The 22,291-nt window shown below is 49.8% G+C and overlaps 1 protein-coding gene across 4 annotated transcripts in view; it reads right to left on the bottom strand.

Moving 5' to 3' along the window:
* Positions 1 to 22,291, bottom strand: part of Pnt (ETS transcription factor pointed) — a 333,486-nt gene that overhangs the window by 175,154 nt on the left and 136,041 nt on the right. Inside the window, exon 1 of one of the 4 annotated variants that reach the window (XM_077707315.1) lies at positions 16,766 to 17,312. The exons of 1 other annotated variant lie outside the window; for it this stretch is intronic. The gene's annotated coding sequence lies outside the window, so the exon portion shown is untranslated. Of the gene's footprint in view, positions 1 to 16,765; positions 17,313 to 22,291 lie in introns of those variants that run through there. 2 more of the 4 variants (XM_077707309.1, XM_077707311.1) reach the window with 2 other exon arrangements.

Below are 22,291 nucleotides of genomic sequence, written 5' to 3' on the forward strand. Positions count from 1 at the left end.
TACATGTCTGTTTGTGTCTGCGACAGCTGGCTCCATGCAGCGCTGTCTGAGCTGAGCGTCCCCCCAAAGGTGTCGCCAACGCTGTATGCTACACGAAGCGTATACCAAGCGCGTTCCAACTTTCACAGAACGGGTACTACGTCTGGTGTGAGCAGTTTCCAACTGTTTAAATAGCTGTTTTACGCTTCGAAGACTTTGTAACAATTGCCGGATTAATTACCATTTGGGGCTCTCAACGTACATCGAAATACCGTGTACACGAATGTTTCTGCTTTTCTCTTTTTTTGTTTTTGTTTTTTGTTGGGGGGGGGGGGGGGGGGGGCGGGGGTCCCATCAGGAAAGCGACCTCTGTGACCGGGAATCGAACCCACAACTACCTGCGCAAAGTTAAGAACATAATCGCACGCTGTTGATGATATAAATCAGAACAGTTGGGTGACGCAAGACGGTTTTCAATTTATGGGTTCATTTCGGCTGGAATACAGTCCGCATCTACTCACGACAGTACACGAGAAAAGGTTCTTCCTGTCGCTACGTAGACCTCACTTAAAGTAACCCAGAAAATGCATTAATGCGCTTGCCAGTTGCGCCAATGCATCTGCATCGGCCTTGAAGACAGCCTCGTACGGTATGTTTTTCTCTTTCTTTTTACGTCCCCGTTGCGGCGAAATCCTGCAAAAGCAGGCGTAACGCCTGCTATCTGCGCAATACTCCCTATTCTCTTAATTCGTAGCACGCCGCAATATAAAACTGATATGACGACACCCCAATCTCTACGCAGGTGCCGTTGCAGCACCGCAACCGCGGCACCATGTCGCTGGTTCGATACGCACATATTTGAATTTGGCGCCTGTGGGTCCTGTGAGAAGCAAGCAATAACGAACATACAGCGCGGACATCGCGTAACTCGAAAACTTTGCTGCTGCTGACGCCAATGTTGCCAGTCCTATTTCATAAATAATACTTGGTCCCATGACCGCTTCGACAAGATTTAAGCACGAGAAGGCGTCCTCTTTTTTTAAAGCGAGTCTTTAGTGTCCTCACTGATGTTGCACGCCAATACGCCCTGCAGGAAAGCCACCTTTTTCAGACGATGATGATAAATGATCGTCGGTGAAGTGAAAGCAAAAAACAAGAACGCTTCTCGTGGTGGGAATCGAACCTCGGTCCCTCGCGCTACGAAGCCTGGTCTATCCAATTGCTCCATTTCGACTTTATTTTTTGTATTTATTTCCTGTCTTTGACAAGCTCATGGTCGAAGTGAACGCCAAGTAGCAGGCACCAATTCGCGCCGTACACGCCAAACCCAAACGTGAGGCCCATGGAGTACTCACTCGAGAGTTGCTGAGGGTATTCTATAGAAAAGTCGTGCGCACCTCCAGAGTAACACGCACTCGCAGTGCGGGGTTGGTCAACCAAAGAATCCATCACGAGAAACCTCCACACGTTCAACCATCGCCGTCGTTAGACAGAGGAGTGCGTGTTTTCATTTTACAGGGGCTACTTTATTTCGTTTAGGCTATTTTAAAACACAACCGAGACAATTGGAAGGAGCAGCGCGAGAAAGCCGAGTGAAGGACGCGACACAAAGAGCCCCGCTATGTTTATTGGCACGGAAAAGCCAGTCCCGCTGCATGTTCTCAGAGAGAGACGGTGATGTACGATGTCAAGTTTGCACATTGTATAGCGGCGCGCCGGCCAGTGATGAATGAAACTGGCGCCCGCCTTGACTTCTGGCTAAACTTGGCGCTGTTAGAGGCCGCCTCGGCTCCAACTCACGTGGCTGTTCTTTTTTATCGATCGTTCTAGTCTCGTCCTTCTCTACCTCTTTCTTGCGTTTAAATAACCGCCTTCCTTACCGGGTGGCTGCTATTTCATTGCGAGACGTCGCAATAGTAGATCGGAATATGCACGTATAACCACATGCAATCTACGCCTGGTGAAAGATACTGCGATGTAAGCCCCACGGACTAAGGCTTCGGACACTTACAGTGGGTAAATACATGTACACTGCCATTCTACGGAACGTTTATTCTATGAAACTTGCGGTGAGATCTGCAATCTACTTCCCTACAGACTCGCTTGGCTTTCGAGTATACCCTCTAATGATACGGCCGGAGGAGCATAGAATAGTAGATGCAAACGGGATGAGGATGGTGTTGTGTTATTTCTGATGATGATAATGACGACGACGATGAAATTCATGCGTTTCTTCTGAGCGTGACAAAAAAATTGCCTTTTTGCTCGCCCTTTGCCTTGCTTGCGGGGGGGGGGGGGCATTGCCTTAGTTCTTCATTGGGACAACACTGCACGTGTATAAGAGACGTGTTAAGTGGACACCATGAGAATTATTACGCCTGCAAGAAACATACTTGCCTATCGTGCACGTCGCTAGCAGACCACTCATATGACATGAATTGGTACACATGCTGGCTAACAGTATCGGACACATCTTCGATTGTCTGCTTTTACGCGTGTTCCCATGCCTGCCCAGGCGTCAATCATCGCATATATGTCTGAAACACGAGTGACCCCCGTGTGTAATGTCACGTGACTTACTGAACGCCGTCCCTGAAACGTGAAAAGGGCTTTTTAAAAAAAATACTCCCCTGCAGATTTGAGCGACATGACGGGTTTGGTGCGTAATACCCGAAGCAAGCAATGGTCCGCGCTCACGTGATGATACGTTCGGAACTTAACTGATTCAAGTGTTCTCAAAAACGGCTTCATTGTTCCTTTTTCGCGCGCACGTATATTAGTTCTGTATACAGGCATAGAGTGATATTACATATTTTTAGCCATACACGGCTGAAAAAATTAAACGACGGCAATTACAACGCGTTATCGAGACGCAATTGATTACGGCCCGGTGTATTTGAAGATGAGCTTATTGAGTAGAACACTAGTTGCTGTTGCTATTTTTTCAGAACGGAGCCACCAAACACAGCTTAAATTTAGAACACAATCTATAGCCGCGAGCAAATGAAACGTCCCCAAATATGTATTCCTTCAAAAGAGCAGACAATCTCACCTGCGTTACAGGTAGAACCCATGATGACGAATGCCTGAACCGCCCCATATGGCGAAGAACGATGCGGAATCTCAAGAACGTCTATGCGGCAAGGGACGATTTGCACGGTAAGCAGGAAAAAAAAGCTAGCGCGAAGCTGCGCGGACCATTTATTCTGAAGCAGCGACGCTCTACAAGTTTCCTGCCTCTCAGTTTTGTTAGCTTTCTCTGCGAGAACAGCTCTCCAGAGAGCACGATGCGAAAGGCCTGTGTGCCAACAGCTGGTAAAAAAGGAGGTATAGAGGAATATAAAGAGAGAGAGAAAAAAAAAAGAAGGTGGGGGGAGCATGCACAGTCGCGCAACATGACGCAGCGCACATTCGCCCTTGAATTCAGCATGGTGGGCGAATGTTAACCGGCGTTTGTACTTGCGGAGAACAAAGCAGCAAACCACTAATGCATTTTGCAGCTTCGGCAATGTTACGCAAGCGGGAAAAATACCGCGTAAAGAATACTGAACTGGAGTGTTTCTCTGCGGTTGAATACTACGAATTTCTGAAAGTGCTACCTTATTTGTTGGTTGAAATGATATAAATAGTGCTAGTGACTAAAGCGTCTGACGTCAGCTGCGCCTGCACTTTTGGTATATTGCACGAACCTGTAAAAAGATTTCCACTGCTTCGCGAAAACCACTTATGGTCGGGAAAAAGCTGTGGTGAGGCCCACAGCAAAGTGCGAGCGTATACCAAGATTGCAATGGTACTAGCGTCATACCATTCATTTTAGTCAAGTAAAACACCGCCACGCCTGCACAAAGCTTTTCCAGGTAAGCCAATATACACTACAACATTAGCTGCAAGTCTTCGCGGAACGCTGGGTAGTTCCACAGCAACGTCGATATCCAGGGTTATAAACGAAGAGAAAAAAAATTATTTATTTTACTCATTTATTTAAGTACCCTAAGGGGCCGAGCAAGAATTAATTGATGGGAGGGGAGGGGGGTAGGTAAAACAATAAATATGAAATTTTACGAAAACAAAGAAGCCATCCAGGAAGCAAAATACAACAATAACGCCAATACAACTGACCATTACCAAGCACAGCTCTAAATATTCTAATCTAACGCAAAACTGTGTATAAAATGACCAATAACAAGCGATGTTAGATATCGCGCAGGCAAAACACAGCATTGTTACAGCCTAAAAAGCACAATGAAAAGTAAAATAGCTCGAATGCTTTCCTGACAAACAAATATCTGTCGAAAGTCCGGCGAGCAAGGTCTGCTTCAGAGGCGGCGTGGGTGCTAAGTTTAGTTCTTCCGATCTTACGCCGAACAAAGGCTCGATTCCCCATTCTGCGCAACCGCGGTCTTCCACGCTTCCGTGTTTCGCACTTGAATCCCCATAAGTCAACAGACAATGCAGGTTTTGAACGACTTCTTTCCTATTCCTGTTTAGCCTATACACGGCGAACTGCCTGCCTGTTTTCAGCTGGGCATGGACTTGCAACGAACGCTGCAGGGCTTCACTTGAGCATGGTTCGACCAAGGAAACGTGCGATAATACCGGTGACGTGCGCCGCGTCGAATAAAAGAAGCCTTTGCAAGCTTTGACATTTCACGAAGGCCATGTCTGCGTCGAGCCATTAAAGAAAAAAAAAACTGCCACAAACACGTACGTAGACTTCCCTCACGGATACGGGGGAACAAGTTTTATTTATAAATTTCTCTCTAATTACGTGTACTTGGCCAGTAACAAAAATTGCCGCGGCTTGCACTCGTTGTGCAAGGCTGGAGAAACGGCAGAGCAGGCGGCCCCTCTGCTTTCGTCGGAGACCCGGCTGTTGCATCTCGCATGGAATTCCGAACTTGCCGCTGAAAGTTCTCCATGACTGGCAGGCCCCGATCGTTTCATCCGCAGCCTTTCACATCTCTCCCGAAGTGGACCGCGTTAGCACGCGCTAGAACCCGCGGCAACCGGCGTCACGAACTCGGTGTCTGTGCTCCCCACTTCAGGCGCGAACGCAAGTGAACTGGCGAGGAGAACAGCACTCGAGAGATCACGCTGGCCGACGCCGGGCGGTTCTCCCGAAGCGTACGTTCCGTTTTGTTTTTTTTTCTAGATACTTTTTGTGAGCTCCTCCCGTGGCGCAAGCCTGGACGACGCCAGGCGCTCCTCACGAGACGCACGCTCCCGTGCACTCGGATGGGCTGAGTTTTCTGGCAACGCTCCACGGCGGAACTGAACGCTTAAAAAGCTCTGCTGCTAAAACGGTATTCTGTCACGTCTTTCCTATTTACAATGTGTTTAATACGCAAATCGTCACGCCCCGCATTGAAACACCTTCTAAATATCATGCTTCGAAATCGCGGTTTCGGAGCGCCAACATCAAATGGCCAGAGCTGCGTTGTGGATAACAAAAAACCCGAGAAATAGTCAGGATAACAAAAACCCGAGAAATAGTCACGACGCTAGCGTCGCAGTACTATAAGACGGTACCTAGCGGTAGTGATGACACTAGTAATAGTGACGATCGGATCATTTCAGTCGAATGAGAGTGACATCAGAGGGCGACAATGATTAGATCACAGTTTTGTTCACAATTAAAGTTGTCTATGGCCAGAATCTAACGGATCCTCTTCGGCGACAGACCCAACCAACGTTCATCTATAAATGTTGGACCGAACGTAGACCAACAATTTTCAGTAGATACAAAAAAAAATTAAAAATTGCAAGAATGTCCTCAGTGGGGTGATACAGGACGGTCATAATGCCTCTTCCAAGCAATACATAGGTGTTTAGAGGTGAAGCAGACTTTTAAAAAAAAATCGGTGCAAACGTGGTTTTTGTAAGCCTGCTTTCCCAGATTCTGCTTTGCAGACTGAAGCAACGCCATATACGGAGGCAGCATGGTTTGTTACAGTCCCATTTTATTATCCTCTCCACAACCACTGCCTCCTAATCTAGCTGTTCGTCATGCATGGAGTCCCTCTCTTCCCGGACATTGCGCAATGCCGCGCGCTTTTCGGCGGCCACCTGTGCGGCTCATAGAGCCTGCGCCGTGATTGGCGTAGCTGCGCTGTAACAAAATGCCCTTGTCCCTACCCACCAATCGTGTGTGTCCTTAGCCTCTGACGTAAAGGTAGGGTCACTGTAATTATAATTTAACAGAAAATCCACTATATAGTCACGCCCCAACGCATCCAATCCCACCAGCCCGCCAGTATCGCTGGACTTAATTCCTTTTCACAGGGTGGAAGTCCTATGAATTTTTTTTACACGAAAGCGCTTTATTCCTGGGTACACAGAGATTTCGCTGGCGTCATATCCGTCACGGAAATGACGCAGGTACCACAGAGCAAGCGGCCTGTAAAGGGTGCACCCCTGCACACAGCGTCTTCTTGCGGGGAAGCAACCTTTAGTACTAAAGGGTACGTTACACTTACGGTTGTTCGTTTTCGGGCGTTATCTTTCAACGCGAAAGTGTTTTATGCCGGTATACACCAAGATTTCACTGACGTCATATCCGTCACGGAAATGACGCCAGTACACCTTTGCAAAAGCGACCCGCCAGCAGGACGTCGCTCGCCAAGCACACCCACAAGACAGCCACCCGCAAATGATGCTCAGCTGCAGATTTCGCTGCACGTTTCACTTTCGTGCTTTACCGATTCCTATGACAAAGAGAAATCAACAGTTTTTTTTTCTTTTTCCTTTTTTTTCGAGGGCGCGAGCACAACGGGTGATTGGATGCAAGTTTTGGCCACAACGCTGCGGCATCGATTATCGACAGCGGGCCAGCTAAGTATACCCCCCACCACATCAAATTTGGTTCGCTATCGATGCCTCATGGACAGCACCTCACAGATAATGTTACCTTGTTATCTGTAAAATACCCCGCTACGTAATTGATCACTGGCTCCTTCGGTTACCTTGGGTCAATTTTTAGCACAAGTGGTCATGCGTGGTGCTTGGGCTATTACAGCTAACAAAAGCTAGCTCGAAGACTCGGAAAAGACCACAGCGACATTGAACCGCGAGAAGGTTGTTAGGTGGCGAGTAGATGTACAATTACGAGTATTTACAAGGCAGGATAAACTGGGAAACGCGTGGACGTAAACAAGCAGGGTGAGTTCAGGGCCAAGCGTTGTCGTTCTCGTCTTCTTCCAGCAGCGGCATAACTTGGGGGCTTGCACGCCGAGGCAACATCTAGGTACTGAAAGCGCACAGTGTACTGCAGTGCTTCGGATTAAATTAGAGGAAACATGGGAGAGACCTCTGTAATGCAGATGACAAGAACAAGATGATGATGATGTAGCTCAGTTTCCCAAGGTGCTCCAGTTTTCGCCCAGTGACACCGCATTCACCGTTTCTTATCTCAGACGGTGCAATAAAAGTACGGTGCTCGAACTGGTGTCCTGACGGAACAATCGCACTTGAGCTTAAATTACCTATTGATTAATTTAAGCCACCCTACCACTCATACGCGCGCATCGAGCTTAATTTACGAAAGGATTTTCGTATTTTGTCCCTGCCATACAGGCGAACGCACTCGTGAGTATAAATCGCGACCTCAAACGACTGCCATGTGCACTGATCCACGATGAGCACACGATACTCTACGAAGCCGAGTTACACAGCAGCAACACTCCCGACAGCGCGTCCATCCAAAGTGGTATCGCCGTCTCTTCGCCGGATTAATACCCCACTCTATAACCGTTCGCACCGCAACGACAACGCCTAAGCACCTGCGTGCGCTCATTAGAGCGAACGACCTTTTGCGCCCCGGTCCGCGCGCATACGTTTTATATACGGGCGCGTGAAACTGCGGCCGGCACGAAGGCCAGAACCGAAGGCACCGCGGCGGCTGTCGAATAAAGACCGCATTGCCGAGCACGGCCGCCGTGATCGCGGCGACTCGCGCTATGCGGTGGCCGCCCAACGCGAGGGGGGCCCGTGTAGGCCGCGCTGCTGGCAACACCTTCAAGGTAAAGGGAAAGCCGACGCTCACAACTCTTCATCCCTGTGTTTTAGCGTTACATCTTCTTCTAGCTCGATCCTGCTAAGGATACGAACATCAACCTCTCAACTTGTAGTAACGGCAGACAGTCTATTGTTAGAGAAGCATTCTATTCTGGCCCGATGCCTTCTTACCTAAAGGCCGTTAGTGTGGCACGCCGGCCGGCGTGAGTTCGAGCGCGCGCTGCTGTCGCGGCCGGTCATCGCTGACCTCCGGCCCAATGTCAGACCAGCAGAGCCGACCGGCTCGGCAGCCGTGAAAGTGGTGGCCCCTCTTTCGCCCTCTCTACTACTCAGGTGCGGGCGCGCGTGGCTTGCGGGTCAAGTGCGGATCCGGCGTGCACGCAGCGGAGGGGACCGCAGAAATGCGCTCACCGACGATGCCGGCCTGGCGCACTCGCCGTAATGGCACGCGTAGGAAGAGGAGGCGGACTGCGCATGCGCTCTGTACGGTATGCGTTAATTGTGACCCCTGAACCACCGCTTGTTGTCGGTACGTACGTGCGTTAGAGTTGGTTAGCTCTTCGGAGATTCAGCCACCATATCGGGTGGGCGGGCGAGTGCTTTGAAAGTGACTCTCGGGAACGATGCGCCGGAGCAAGTACGAGCCAACGAGAACTGACCGAGACGCTCACTGTACCCGCCGCGGTGGCTCAGTGGATATGGCGTTATGCTGCTGATACCAAGGACACGGGTTCGACTTCCGGCTGCGGTAGCCGCTTTTCTGAAAGAGGCGAAAAGCAAAAACGCCCGTGTGTCCGAATTTCGGCGCACGTTAAAGATCCCCAGGTGGTGAAAATTAATCTGGAGCCCTCCACTCCACTACGGCGCGCCTCATCGCCTGCGTTGCGTCGGCACGTTAAACCCCACAATCATAAAAAAAAAAAAAAAAAACACGCTCACTTGGCAGCTGCTTCCCATACAATTTTAGGCGTACTTTGCTGAATGGGTAGGTCGAATGGGACGAATGGGATGAATGGGTAGGATGAATGGGTAGGTCGGAAACCCGGAGTCCACGCCACATAAAATATCCGACGAAGCCAAAAACAATAAAAGTTCAGTGAGTTGAAACGACAACTGGGTAAATTTGGGTCTAGAGGGGAGCCGAACCCAGGAACTCCGGATTGCGAAACTTAAGCCCGCATCCCAATACACTATGGTGGAATTTTTTTTCTTTACTGCATGGAAAACTTATTACATAGTACACAAAAGTTAGCAGCAATCCAAGAAGATGCACGTCACTGCAGCTAAAATAAGGCGTCCTTGAAAACTCTGGCAAGCAGACACACGAAGATGATGTCTCTAGCTCGCTAAACATGGGCCAGGTGAAAGCACCGTCGAAGTAAACTTAGAAACGTCACTTGAGGCATGTACTTAGGCCTACATGAAGAATTTGATCATGCTGTATAGGCCTCCTGCGCTGGAGTTTTGGCGACATGCAGCGCCCCTAGCGGCCAACGCCTCTGGGTAGTACAAAAGCAGACGACCCCCGCCGCCCTCCATGTGTTTTCAATTACAAGCCAGAGTGAAAGTTGGTTGTGGCGCTTTGTGGCGAGTTTAAATGACTGCATATTGTATGAAATAGCCCTTAAAGTAGTTGCAGAGGCTAAACAAAATAATATCCGCTAAAAGAAGCCGATTTGTCGGCTTTCTTTTAGCGAGCTTTCGCGATGGTAGCGGCGTGGGACAGTATCGCCAGGTCGGGTGGTTTAACTGTTTCACGACAGTTACAGTTTTTTCTTCTTGCGTGCGGTCGACAAAGGAAAGTTCACGAGTAGCATAAACAAGGAACGCTGCTCATCCTATATCCTGAGGTAACTGCAAAAGGTTGCTTCAGCGGGAGCATGCAAGCGAACGCAAGAATTGCGCAGCCGACTCAGCTGACACTGCTGGCCTGGCACCGCCTTTGAAACGAGTGGAAATTTTGTTTCGTATTTTCACAAACTAAATGATTCTTGCGTAACGTTTTCCGCCGCACGATTTACGAACGGGAGGGTACATGTATACTAGCGAGTAGGTGGGGCAATAGCGCCAAATAAACAAATTAAGCGCTATTAAAGGACGCAAAACATGCACCAAATCACACGCCCGCTGCCTGCAGAGACGTGTACTTCTATAACACCACATAACACAGCATAACATAACACAGCCGCATACACGGCGCGGGGCCCCGAATATTTACATACGATCATGCACTGACTGTGTTGGTTTCCTAGTGCAGGGGTCGTCGAATCTAAACGCCGACACCCCAGTTTTGACTTCAAATGGAGTTAGACAGCGAGGTAAGAACAGAGAATTGGCGTCCTCCAGTTGAATTGCACCCCCATCTTCACACTTCGCCAGATTATTGTCAAATATTATTAGAAATTCGCTGAATTTTTTCTCTTTGCATTCAAAGCCCCCCCCCTCCTCCCCCCCCCCCCCCCCCCTTCTTCCGATTTGCCGTCCAGCCCTCCGCCGTGTCGGCTGCATGGAACTCGGCCGTTGCTGACGCTCATTCTAGGCTATTAAGTGCGAACTGGGAATGTATACTGCAAGAGCGTAATTAAGTAAAGCGAGAGCAAACAAGGAAAGCGAGCGGCCTCTTAGTTCGCCCGACCACTTTGTTTTACGGCCACTATATATAATTTCGGAATCGCAAAACAGATTTCACGCTTCTGACGGTCGCGTCAATTTGTCACTGAGACACGCAACAAAACGGCAAGCTAACGCTGCACCGTGTATTCGTAACGGCGACGCAAACGAGCACTGTTTGATGAAAGTGCACGCATAGCATAGTGTGCAGGTACGCAAAAGAGCGGCGCACCGCAGCAGGCGAGCCTGCGGTCCGCCGGACTCGCTGGCTTTTTAAAGCGCGATCATCACCGATTGCGTCACTCTTCTTGGCTGTTTTTGAGAAGTCTCTCTCACCTAGAGTATTAGTTTAAACTAGAAATTTCACTTAAAATTTTACTTCGTACGACCATCGATCGGTGAACCTGCGAGTAGCAGACGCCGTCACGGTCCCGGCACTTTCGTCGGCGCTGTAAACGTGTTAAGCGCTGCAAAGCTTCTCCCCCTAATGCCAAGTTGATCGCTGAAATAGATCGGACGCGTCGGGGATGAACTGGTGACCACGTCGCAAAATAATCGGGAGCGTCGAGCTCACTCAGCTCAGTTTGCTTCTGTCAACACGGGATCCTATGGGACCCGCGCAGCTTTGTACTACCCGGAAGTACTGCCCGGAAGCCGCTTGCGCAGCGCCCCCTGGGCAGCGCAGGAGGCCTATATAGAGGAGACAAGCTTGCTTCATTTTAGCCCAACTGAATTCCTCTGAGAATTCAGTATAAACCAAGTAGAAACACTCGTAAGCCGAGGAATTTTCCAAGAGTACAGATCTTATCCGGTGTCCTTCACAGCCAAAGTGCAGTTTCGATTTGCTGTGTAGAGCAGCCATCAATAATATTTTCATACCTGTTATCGCTCACCGTTACGTTCGAAGACTTTACACATTCGCCCTATGACAGCTGATAAAAGCCGTCGGCAACGCGAAATGTACCGAGTCCTTTCCGCGGGAGATAACCTGCTCTACAACGTTCGACGGCACTAAGCATGGCCCAAGATTGCAGGCCCAAGTTTCCGTGAAGCTTCGCAAAATAAATATGGAGTAAAGAGCTCTCTTTGGCCGAGGACTCCAATACGGGCTGGTGCAGGTTTCAACCGATAACGGGACCGCTAGCTTTCAGCCCACTCCGCTCCGTGTGGCTATTCCGATATCTCTACGGCGCTTTCGAAATATGAACCAAAAAACGACGTCGGCATAGCTGCTGCATTTGTTATACGGCATCCACAGCAACCACAACTGTTTACAAGCTCCCTGTGCGCATCGTCATTATACTTATCATAGTCACCGCCATCGTCGTCACAATCAACAACAGCCTATCTATAGTTCATACCACAAGCTAGGGGCAGCACTGTGGAGGCTCCATTGTTGACAACGGTGCGCCCACTGAGGGCGCCTAACTCACCGTGAAGGGGTCCTGAAAGGACATTTCCCTCTCACCCTCTCGGCAGGGAGAACCGCAAGGCCCCGGCGCCTTTTGTCGCTTCCTTCGCGGTGAGTTAGGCGCCTTAAGAGGGTGGACTGTTGACAACAATGTAGCCTCCACAGTGCTGCACCTAGCTTCTGGTATCAACCATAAGTCCACCGCAGGACGAATGCCTCTTTCACTGACCTCCAACTACTCGCGTCCCGCACGCATTTACTTTCAAAACGCATTTACGCCGAACCGGAGGTCAAAGGTTAACGGTTGCGTCAATTTCCAATCGAAAGAAACGCAAAGAAAAATGCAATTGCTGTCAAGTTTACGAGACAAGCGTCTCTCGTAGCCTACAGGAAACGCTTCTGGGCCGGCAATTCCCATTAGGGGTTGAACACTCTGCTCGCGATGAACGACCACGAGTTGATTCATAACCAGCACTCAGTCATTCTGGGTATTTTAATGTGCCACGGAACCTCGCACACACTGGCTTTTATGTGCTTCGCATCCGTCTAAAGTACGTCTAAAGTACAGCCACTGAGTCCGGAAGTTCAACCCGCCAGCAGCACGAATGTCACTGAGCCGACAAGTGGACTGCGTCCTTTTCGAAGGGAGCATTCGTTCGTGAAAGTCAAAACGTAATAACTACAGTGAAGCTGTATATATATATATATATATATATATATATATATATATATATATATATATATATATATATATATATATATATATATATATATATATATATATATATATATATATATATATATATAACGAGGGTAGGCAGTCATGAAAGTCAAGGAAAAGCAAAGGAGAAATAGTGGCAGGTCATTTATTATCTTTGGTTTGAAACATATTTTTGAAAGATATAAAATGGCAAAAAATATGCCCGCTGGGTGGGATGTTTTTCTCCATTTTCTTTGTTTCAAAAATATGTACCTGTGTCAACGATAATAAATTACCTGCTATATATATGTATCGGTTTTATCACAGGCGACAAATTGGCTTAGGAAGTAGATGTGTCGTCTCCAGAGCTAGCGTTTTCTGCTGCCTCTTTGCAGGACTCCTGCAGTGCCATTTTGCCCAGTGTTTTTTCCCTCTCAGACACGAGCACCTCGAAAAGCTTCCGGAGCAATGTTTTGGCCGGTGTTTTTCCCGTCTAAGCACGCGCACATCACCGACCACCCCCTTATGCGTGCACGCGAAACCCAGCCTCTCACCGATGAGTTGCCTGTAGTGGCGGGGGGAGATTTCAACGTGGACGTCCACCGGCCCGATGTGACCTGACGCTATCCTCCGTGGTCGAGCGGTTTGGGTCGGTGCGTTGCACATATAATAAGATACCTATACGACGCGAGATGGAGACGGACAGGCCCATGTGTCGCGAAGAGGAGATCCCTTGATGTTTTCTGGTTGTTTTTTAGTTCTGTGCGGCCGCCGGAGCTCTTCCTCCAAAATGTTGTGTGCGAAAGCGCTTCGGACGCGGCTGGGCCCTGGACCTTTTTTCTGAGAAAAGGCTTCGGCGCGTGTGTCTGCCCGTCGGCCGACCGGGAGACGACGGCTGTTGGGGGAAGCGAACCCTCGCCTCGGCTTGTATTACCGCGGCCGCGGCGTTCCATTCCCCCTGTGGCGTGTGCGCTGCTCGCCTTCGGGCTCCGTGTTCTTCAGACGACCTTCCCTTTTCCCCTGTTTACTTTAGTGTGTTTTGTCTAACTACTTGCTCTACGCCCGTAATTCTCCAAGCGCGCGTTTTCGAGTCGGAACCTTGTGTCTGTGTTTTTGGTCCTTTTCACTTTGGCGGGGACATGTCTGATTGGAGCTAAGAAGCGTCTGCCTGATTGGCTGCGGGTATGCCTTAGCCTTTTCCCACCCGGTCCGCACACGCTAGGATGCGCTTTTTCCCCCAATGCGTCCCCCCAAAGCAAATATAACGCGGCCCCTCTGGGGAGCGAGAGGGAGAGCAACACCAGGAGAGCCGCACTCTGCCGCTCGTCGTCGTGCCCTCCCGCCGGGAGCCATCCGCCCGCCAACTATGTCCCGCTAAGTACTCTGAATCTTTGACTGTCTTTCTAATCTATGTAACAAGTGTATTCATTCTAATTCATATGTGCTAAATGTCACCAATGTTACCTGTAAAGTAAACAAGTTATCCTTTAAAACCTCTTCGACGTCTCGACTTTTCCCTTCCGATCTTCATGCTACGGTAGCGGCAGTATGTAAACCAAAATACTACGTTACACATGTTTGCCCGCGAGAATAAAACTGCATTCCTTTCCAGTTTCATTCAGCTAATTAGCTAGAAAGTTTGCTTAATCGCAAATTACAAACAAATGTGTTATGTTTTGCGCACTCCTTCGATTGCAAGTCCAGCTTCGCAGGGTGAAAAGGAGCTGAATTTCTTGTTTCAGAATTTTCAGCGACATCGCTGCGTGGAGTACATATGCCACTCTGCTGCCACTGCTCTCCAATTATCAAACATAAAATTATCAGTGGTCTCTAAACCATCGCCAGCATGATCACCCCGAATCCTCAGAAACTTCGGATTGCACCCGCTATAATGTAGGATCCACACAGATTATAAATGCTCCCTCACTCGTTTCACAGCGATATAAAATCTGTTCGCGCACAAACTTCGTTTTTAGTTGATGCCGACACTGTCACTTGAACACTCGCCGCGGTGGCTATAGGCGTTGCGCTGCTGAGCACGAGGTCGCGGGTTCGCTTCCCGGCCGCGGCGGCCGCTTTTCTGATGGAGGCGAAAAGCAAAAACACCCGTGCGCACGAGATTTCGCCGCACGTTAAAGATCCCCAGGTGGTCAAAATTAATCCGGAGCCCTCCACTAGGGCGCGCCTCATCGCCTGCGTGGCGTCGGCGCGTTAAACACTACAATCAATCAATCACTGTCACTTGATAGCGGCTCCGTTTGAGATCGATTAGGAAAGCAAAGAAGCAACGACAGCCGCCCCAAAAGACGCCAAGAAAACTCTCTCCCTCTCTCTCTCTCTGTCCCCCGGAAACGTCATTGGAATTTACGTGTACTATACAATCGTGATTCAGTAATACAGCCATTCGCTGGAAAGAAGAAAAAAAGCTTCTCTAAGCCCGCGCGTGTACGAGCTCGAAGCGAATCCAAGAAACTTACTCGGCTTTCTGGATTTCCCTTAAAACAGGCCATCACGCCACTTGCACTGCTTTTCGGTAAGGCGAGGTAAAAATTAAGAATTACCAAGTCGGGAAATAACTTAAAAGTTGGCGGTTCACGCGAGCGCGCGTACGCTATCGTCGTGTTTGAGGGAGAGGGACTAAAGCGCGCCTTTGCCAGTGACGGCAACCACGTTGCCCGGCTGTATCGAAACAGCTCCACTCGGACTGATGCCAGGTAAGCGCGCATCGCCGTGGGCAGAGTGCGGCGAACAAAAACAACGCCGTTGCTTGCGCCCCGATTGCGAAAGCCAGCCGCCGCCAACGGTCTCGCGGTAGAGGTGAAAAAGAATGACGAGCGCCCACCCCGGCGCTGATAAGCGATACGGGCAGCGCGGAGACACCAGATAGCGATAGCCACGCTCGGCGGACCGCAAACGAGGATGGTTATGCCAGCGGTGACGACGACGAATGACGCTGTTTGCTCGCGCCGTCCTCGCACTGCACCTCGCCCGAAACAGTCTTGCAAAACGCGGCTGCTTTAGAGAAGCGCAGTTCTAAACCATTTACCGTACTCTACACTAGAAGGGATTCGAGAAGCAGCGTGCCACGATCGGCCATCTTTTATGGGCGGAAGACATACAAAGAATGGAAGCTGCAGGCGTACTTTCCTCGTATGGGGAGTTAGACACCGATTTTTGACATCGCTAAATGCGAAAGCGTGCGTTTCGTTGCGCGATCGGCGAAAAACGTAAACTTTTTTACGTTAACAGGGTTCGTCCTTACATCAGCTTCTCGAAACATTTGGCCTGGACAGAATGAAACATTGGCTCAGCGAGAATAAATCGTGCCACAAATTGTCGAATGAGTTGCTTTGAGTGTATGTAGGGAGACAGCGGCTACTGAGTGGACGATTCGTTCTCGAGATGCACATTTAGTGATCGATGTGATCTGTGTTCAGGCATTCCAGCTAACCTAGACATAAGAGGAGTACGCAAAGCTTTTTCTCACGCACACCGTGACGCGGGCAACCCGCTCTCCACCTGCTAGTTGTGCGTTTTGAAACAGCAGTTGTTCGCGAAGCTTGTAGAGACATCTTGGGGCTCGTATACAATAGATTACGATGACATAATTGAGTTGTCCCATCATTCTATTAGTAAAGTTGTTCTCTCTCTCTCTATTAGTTGGTAACAGAGTAACACCGGAGTCCTTCTTTGAAGGACTGTAGTAGAACCTAGCCAACAAAACGAAACAACAGATAAGCATACGTTGAAGTTTGAAAGTCAAACGCGATACCGCGTCTTTCTCTCATCTCGTCTCCTAGCAATGGCCTATCATACGCCAAGGGCGTTGACAACTGCCCGTCGACCCGTTTAAAGTCCATCCGCGTGGAAATGAACGTATTTGTGAACTTCCAATCCGCTTGCACTCAAGTCAGCAACACACCGACATCAACACTTAACAGAAAATCAGCGGTCGATAAGCGACCACAAACGGCCGATCTCCATAACCCAGGAGCCATCGCTCAGACACACTGACAGCGGGAAGAATGATTCAAATGACGAGGTGAGCTTACCCAGCAACTTGACCGTTGCTTTCCCAGGGCCACCCAACCCTGCTTTAGGCTTAACCCGCCGAAGCAGTCAGTCGGGCTGGCTCGACGACTCGCGGCCGGTCAGGTCGTAGTCACTCAACACACCACACCGATGCAGCACCGCGGCGGGCCGCGCCTCGTCTTCGCAAGAACGTTCGCCCGTCGTCGCCCGCCGGCACGCAACAACCACGCCGGCCGCCGAGGGATCACACGACTACTCCCACTCTCTCAATTGGAAGCGCGCGGGTCCCGAAACTCGCTCATCCAGAGTTCGGACCGCAGGCCGGTGGTGGTAACTCCCCTGGTGCTGACGCGGCGAGAAGGGGGGGCCGAAGCTGGCAGGCCGCGCTCTTCGGAGGAGGCACAACACGCCCGGCGACGAAGGCAGCACACAAGATCGCGCGGCGGCACTACTACCACGTCAGATCGAGGGAGGGCACACCGCTCGACTGAGGCCCGAGAGAAGAAAGTGTGTGCGCCGGCCCGTGAGCGGCGCTCGCACGCTCGCTCGCTCGGCGCGCCAAAGGGCAGCGCTGCGCTCTGCCTCCTCTCCACCGGCTCGGCCTCCTCGACACGGCAAAACAGCAAAACAGCCGCCCCGTGCGTGTGTAATGTACGGTAACTTTTGAGCACCACAACTTTTTCTCCTCGCCTCTTCTGCGTGTGTTCTCTTCTTTTTATTTCGTCCTCTGCTGATCGTGCTCGTCGGGGCGAAAGAAGCGGGTGAGGGGCCCGCCTGGAGATAAGGTCCCGAACCGACGGCGACGATCAAGTGGAACTCCGCGGCGGGACGCTGGGATGGTGGAGACAGGAGGGGAGTGTAGAGGAGCGAACGAACGTCCCGTACGAGAATGGGAGCCCGAGAGGGCGAAGGAGGTAAGGTAGGAGAGGGAGAGAACAAGTCGGGGATTCTGCTCTGCGAGCCGCCGCAGCCGGCGGGGGTCGCTGGTGTTCACCGAGCCGGCCGATGTGAATGAAGCTACGCCACCGAGGAGTCCATTGGCTCGAGCGGAGGCTGAGCGGAGACGTCACACGTGACGTCACCGGGACGAGCCACTTTCGCAGAATCAGTTGAGAAAGCGAGTCGCCGCCGACGATGCACCCGTCGCGTCTCCTCTTCCTCGGAGGATCGTCAGAGAGAGAGAGAGAGAGCGGGGAGAGCAGTCTCGGATCATCATCACCGCCGATGCTTGTGAGAAGCGGAGAAGCCGCGACATGCAAAAAGAGCGGAGCAAGGATAAAAAAGAACGCCGAGAGCCGGCCATCGGCTGGCTCGCTGCGAGAGCAGCAGAAAACGTGCGGCGGGTGGAGGCAGTTCTCCGCACGCGGGGAGGGAGGGGGGTATTTTAAGAACACTGGCGCTTCTTTATGTTTGCCGGCTCTTTTGCTTCTGAGCGGCCGTTGCCTGTATGGGTCAGGAAGGTGCCGGAACGACCACTCCTCCTCCCTTTTCGCAGGCGGGTGTGTACGCTTGGGTACCTGTATGGCGAGCCAGCATTCGTGAATGACGGCAACATTCTCCGCGCTTTTTTCGTTCTCCACTTTTTTATTGCTTCCTCGCCAGCGTTGTGGTTTCTTTGGTTTCCTTAATCGAAGCTTTGCCTCCAGCGCACGCGTAGTTGCCATCGAAGGAGCAGTGTCGAAGAAACCCGCGCACTGTTCGTCGTTGACTGTTGCGGATGCCCGAAAACTGTTTGATCACGAAAGCTTCATAACGCGCCCCCGGAGGGGGATGGCTACGAGGGCGAATGTGGGAGACCAATGAGAAAGAAATTATGGCGGCGAGTCGGAGCGTGGTTCGGAGCCTCAAAGAAGAGCAAATAACAGAGGCCTCTCTGCCGCATCGGGGGGCATCGTGAAACGTAATAACAGAGTTGACTCGTTGTTTTACTCGGCCACGACGCATTGTTTCCGTAGTCCGCGAAGCTTGAATGGCCTCAGCCCATTTATAGAACTCGAGCGTTGATCTTCGTTCTCTATGTTGTACTTTTTTTCTTTTTGAAGGGTAATGTTTTAGCTATTGTACGCTACTACAACGGGCATCGATTCCGCTTGAAATGGTGATGGATCTCACAACGGCTGAACTGATCGGGGGATCTGATTCGCAAGCAAACGCTGGCGCGTCGACACAAGCATTTGCAGGAAAACAAAAGCGGTGAGTGAAGATTCCTATCGCAGGAAATCGGCGCTCGTCAATTTGATCTGCCTTCTTTTTGCGTCGCTTGAGCAGGATGCGTCCGTTGTTTGATTTGCTCGCACGTAAACGTTTACATGATTGGAGCTACAGGAAGCGAACCATTGTGCGGAGCTTTTTCTGTGTTGTGAATGCGCTCATGTTTTGTTTTCGTTTCTGCGAGTTCGCTTTAAATTTGCCCAGTTATTGTCGGGCGGGTGCATGACCTTTAATTCTCGTTCCTGAAAAACCGGACTTAACTCGTCGTCCTAGATGTTTTCCCACTTATACAACAACAACAGGAAAGCCGTTTTTTCGCACAACAGCGCACTTATAAGGCTTTCCCCTGAGTAAAAAAAAAATGGGCCCGTATCTGCACCTTTCGTTGCAAATGTCGACGCAAGACGATTGTCGACTGGCGCCTCTGGCAAGTAAATGCCTCCTTTCTCTTTCCCGCTCCCCTCTCACTCTGTTCCTGTCCAGTCTCGCTTCTTCCAAGGTAACACGCTACAGGTTTGCTCAAGTCAATTTAAATTTACCGCGTTCCACTGCTCCAAATCGGGTGCCTCGATGCCAGCGCTGCCGTACGGCGGAGACGCGCGTGAATCGAGGAAGCCGACTACAACGTTTATAGAACCACGTTGCCCTGCTCCACGAGTGTTCCAGGCGGAACTCGAAACCAATCTAGTGGAACCTTTAGTTGCTGTTCCCGTGTGATTTTGTAGGATTCCGCCAGGTTGCGCGGGCACCAGCAGAGAGGGTTTTTGCAGTTGATGTAGGATTTTATTTGTTATCGCGAAAAGCAGGCATCGGTAATTTTTTTAATAAAAGAACACTGCAAATATCACTCATGTATTGATTTTGTGCCTTATACTTACGTAATGTCTTGTTCTTGTTCAACAATCATGAAAAGTACGAACATTAACACCGGACTTTGAAGTTTAGATTCGGTTGTGAGTATTTTAGAAAAAGTGCGCAGCATCTGCGTTGCGTTGGCCGGCTGGCTGAATCGAGTGACAGACAGACAGACCAAGATTTTCCCATTCAAGTAGCCCAATGAAGACTATCGTCTTTAAAAAAAATCTCGCAAGACTGCCTGCATATACTTGATTTTAAGCTAAGTTAGTTATTATACGCTATTTGTGCTGCTTTTCAGCGCAACTTTCTACGGGTATGCTACATCTCTACAGCAGCACGAAGAGCTGTATGCCTTAAACGAGCTTCAAGCATTTACAATAGAGTGATGACGCCATCCGGTAGTAGGACAACGTAGTTCGCAGGCCTGAAGGGCCGTATTCTGAGCCCCTCCTCCACTCCTTTTGCTCCCTCCACTCGGCTGAGGGGAGGATTGCGCAATGCTTATGCATGGGGAAATAGATTTCAAGGACCTCCTCCACTGGAAGCTCGAGTAGAAGAATAACTCGGAATACCAGGGCTGGCCGTTTAAGAAGCAACACAGAGAAGCATTCATAGCCTTTGAACCATGTTGTTTTACGATTGTGAGTGCGAATATAAAAAGACGCAAGAGAGGTGCCGTTGTGGACTTGGTTATCTTTATATACACAGCCGAAGCCAGTTCTGGCCGGTTTCTAGCGCAGATGGTATCATGCTTTTTGCGCCAAAGAATTGGAGAAGTAAATGGGAAGTTATCAAGAAGGAAATTTTATTGCAGCGCCTCCCACAATCAGGGAAATGTCGTGCCCTCGATAAGACTCGTGTTGCCTTTGCGGGCGAAGAAGCTTGACGTTGCTGGTCGCACGCCGATGGGCAGTATCCTCAACTCTTCTTCTTTTACCAGGTTGGGACACACTTACATGCGCATTTTCGACCTGTTATCGCGGTGCTCTCAGTGTTTAGTATACCCGCTTAAGCCGCTATCTCAATCGGTAAAAATAAAACAGGGTGATAACATAATTATAGGCATAAAACTGACATGGCAACAACTTTACTAGGAAACCACGCCTTCGCAAGATAGCTGCAGTGATATCAACACTTTGCCATTGACGCACACTCCAGGGATAGCCACAAAGGTCATAGAAATTATTGAATAGGTAACATCTGCACGAACCAAAAACACTGCGTGCACTTATTGCACCAGTATTCTGCCAAACATTTTCCTGCCTAAAGAAGATTGTATATGCTGCGTTCAGCAACCCCGTTTATTCGCTGAGGCTCAACCATATATTGACAGCAGACAAGAATTCCACACTATAACACCTTCACTGTGAAATATGCAATTTTGAAAAGTGAGTAAAACTCGGAGTAATATTACAGTCGTCTTATGGCGGCTAACTGTCATATAATTTGTTTCGGGATAGCTTCAATGAAACAAACGTTAGCGCCGCTTTCTGTGATCATACTCCCTCCTAATCTGGCCGTGCTTCACTGTGCAACCCTCGATGTGGGAAAGCCATCTTAGGAAAACCAAGCTTACACCGATTTTCCTTGAGTCAACTTCACCTGTAAACACATATGCATTGCTGGGAAGACGTTTTTTAGGGGAGGTATGAGCCGCCTTATAGTAAAAAAAAACTGTGGTTGATTCCTCTGTCGTAGGAATCGGTAAAACACGAAAGTGAAATGTGCAGCGAAATATGCAGCTGAGCATGATTTGCGAGTCGGCGGTTGTCTCGTACGTGTGCTTGGCGAGCGACGTCCTGCTGGTGGGTCGCTTCGGCACAGGTGTACTGGCGTCATTTCCGGGACGGATATGACGTCAGTGAAATCTTGGTGTATCCCGGCGAAGAACACTTTCGTGTTAAAATATAAAAAACGAAAACTAACAACCCTAAGTATAACGTACTCTTTAGTACGAAAGGCTGCTTCCCCGCAAGAAGACCCTGTGTGCAGGAGTGCACCCTTTACAAGTCCCTTGCTTAGTTGTCCTTGCGTCATTTCCGTGAAGGCTATCACGTCGGTGAAATCTTTGTGTATCCCGGAATAAAACACTTTCGTGTTAATATGAAGGTCCAAGGACCTGTTTGTTAAAATCTTGTAGGAACTTTCCTGTACGCTAAAGGTGCGGCGCAAAGTTTTACGATCCCGGGGATTTGAGTGGTCACCGCAACGTGGCGCTACGCTCATGTGCAATTCTCGTCTACATCGCTCTGTTGCCGAAGGTGATCTGCTGGGTTCTAACAATAGACAGTTTTGCTGTAAAAAAAAACATATATGGATCATCGGCGAGCTATGGAGACGTTGGAGTCCGTACGTTGACCGGCGGCGTTCGCCCGTATTGTTACGGGGATTTTGACGCCCTGTTTCCACTCGATGACAAAAATACAACAGTAACCGAATATGTTGCCGTATAAAGGCTGTCGTGCTTGACAGAGCGC

This window comes from Haemaphysalis longicornis, unplaced genomic scaffold (assembly GCF_048455015.1).
Source record: "Haemaphysalis longicornis isolate Haplotype H1 unplaced genomic scaffold, Haemaphysalis longicornis Haplotype H1 scaffold_4, whole genome shotgun sequence".
Lineage (NCBI taxonomy): Eukaryota > Metazoa > Arthropoda > Arachnida > Ixodida > Ixodidae > Haemaphysalis > Haemaphysalis longicornis.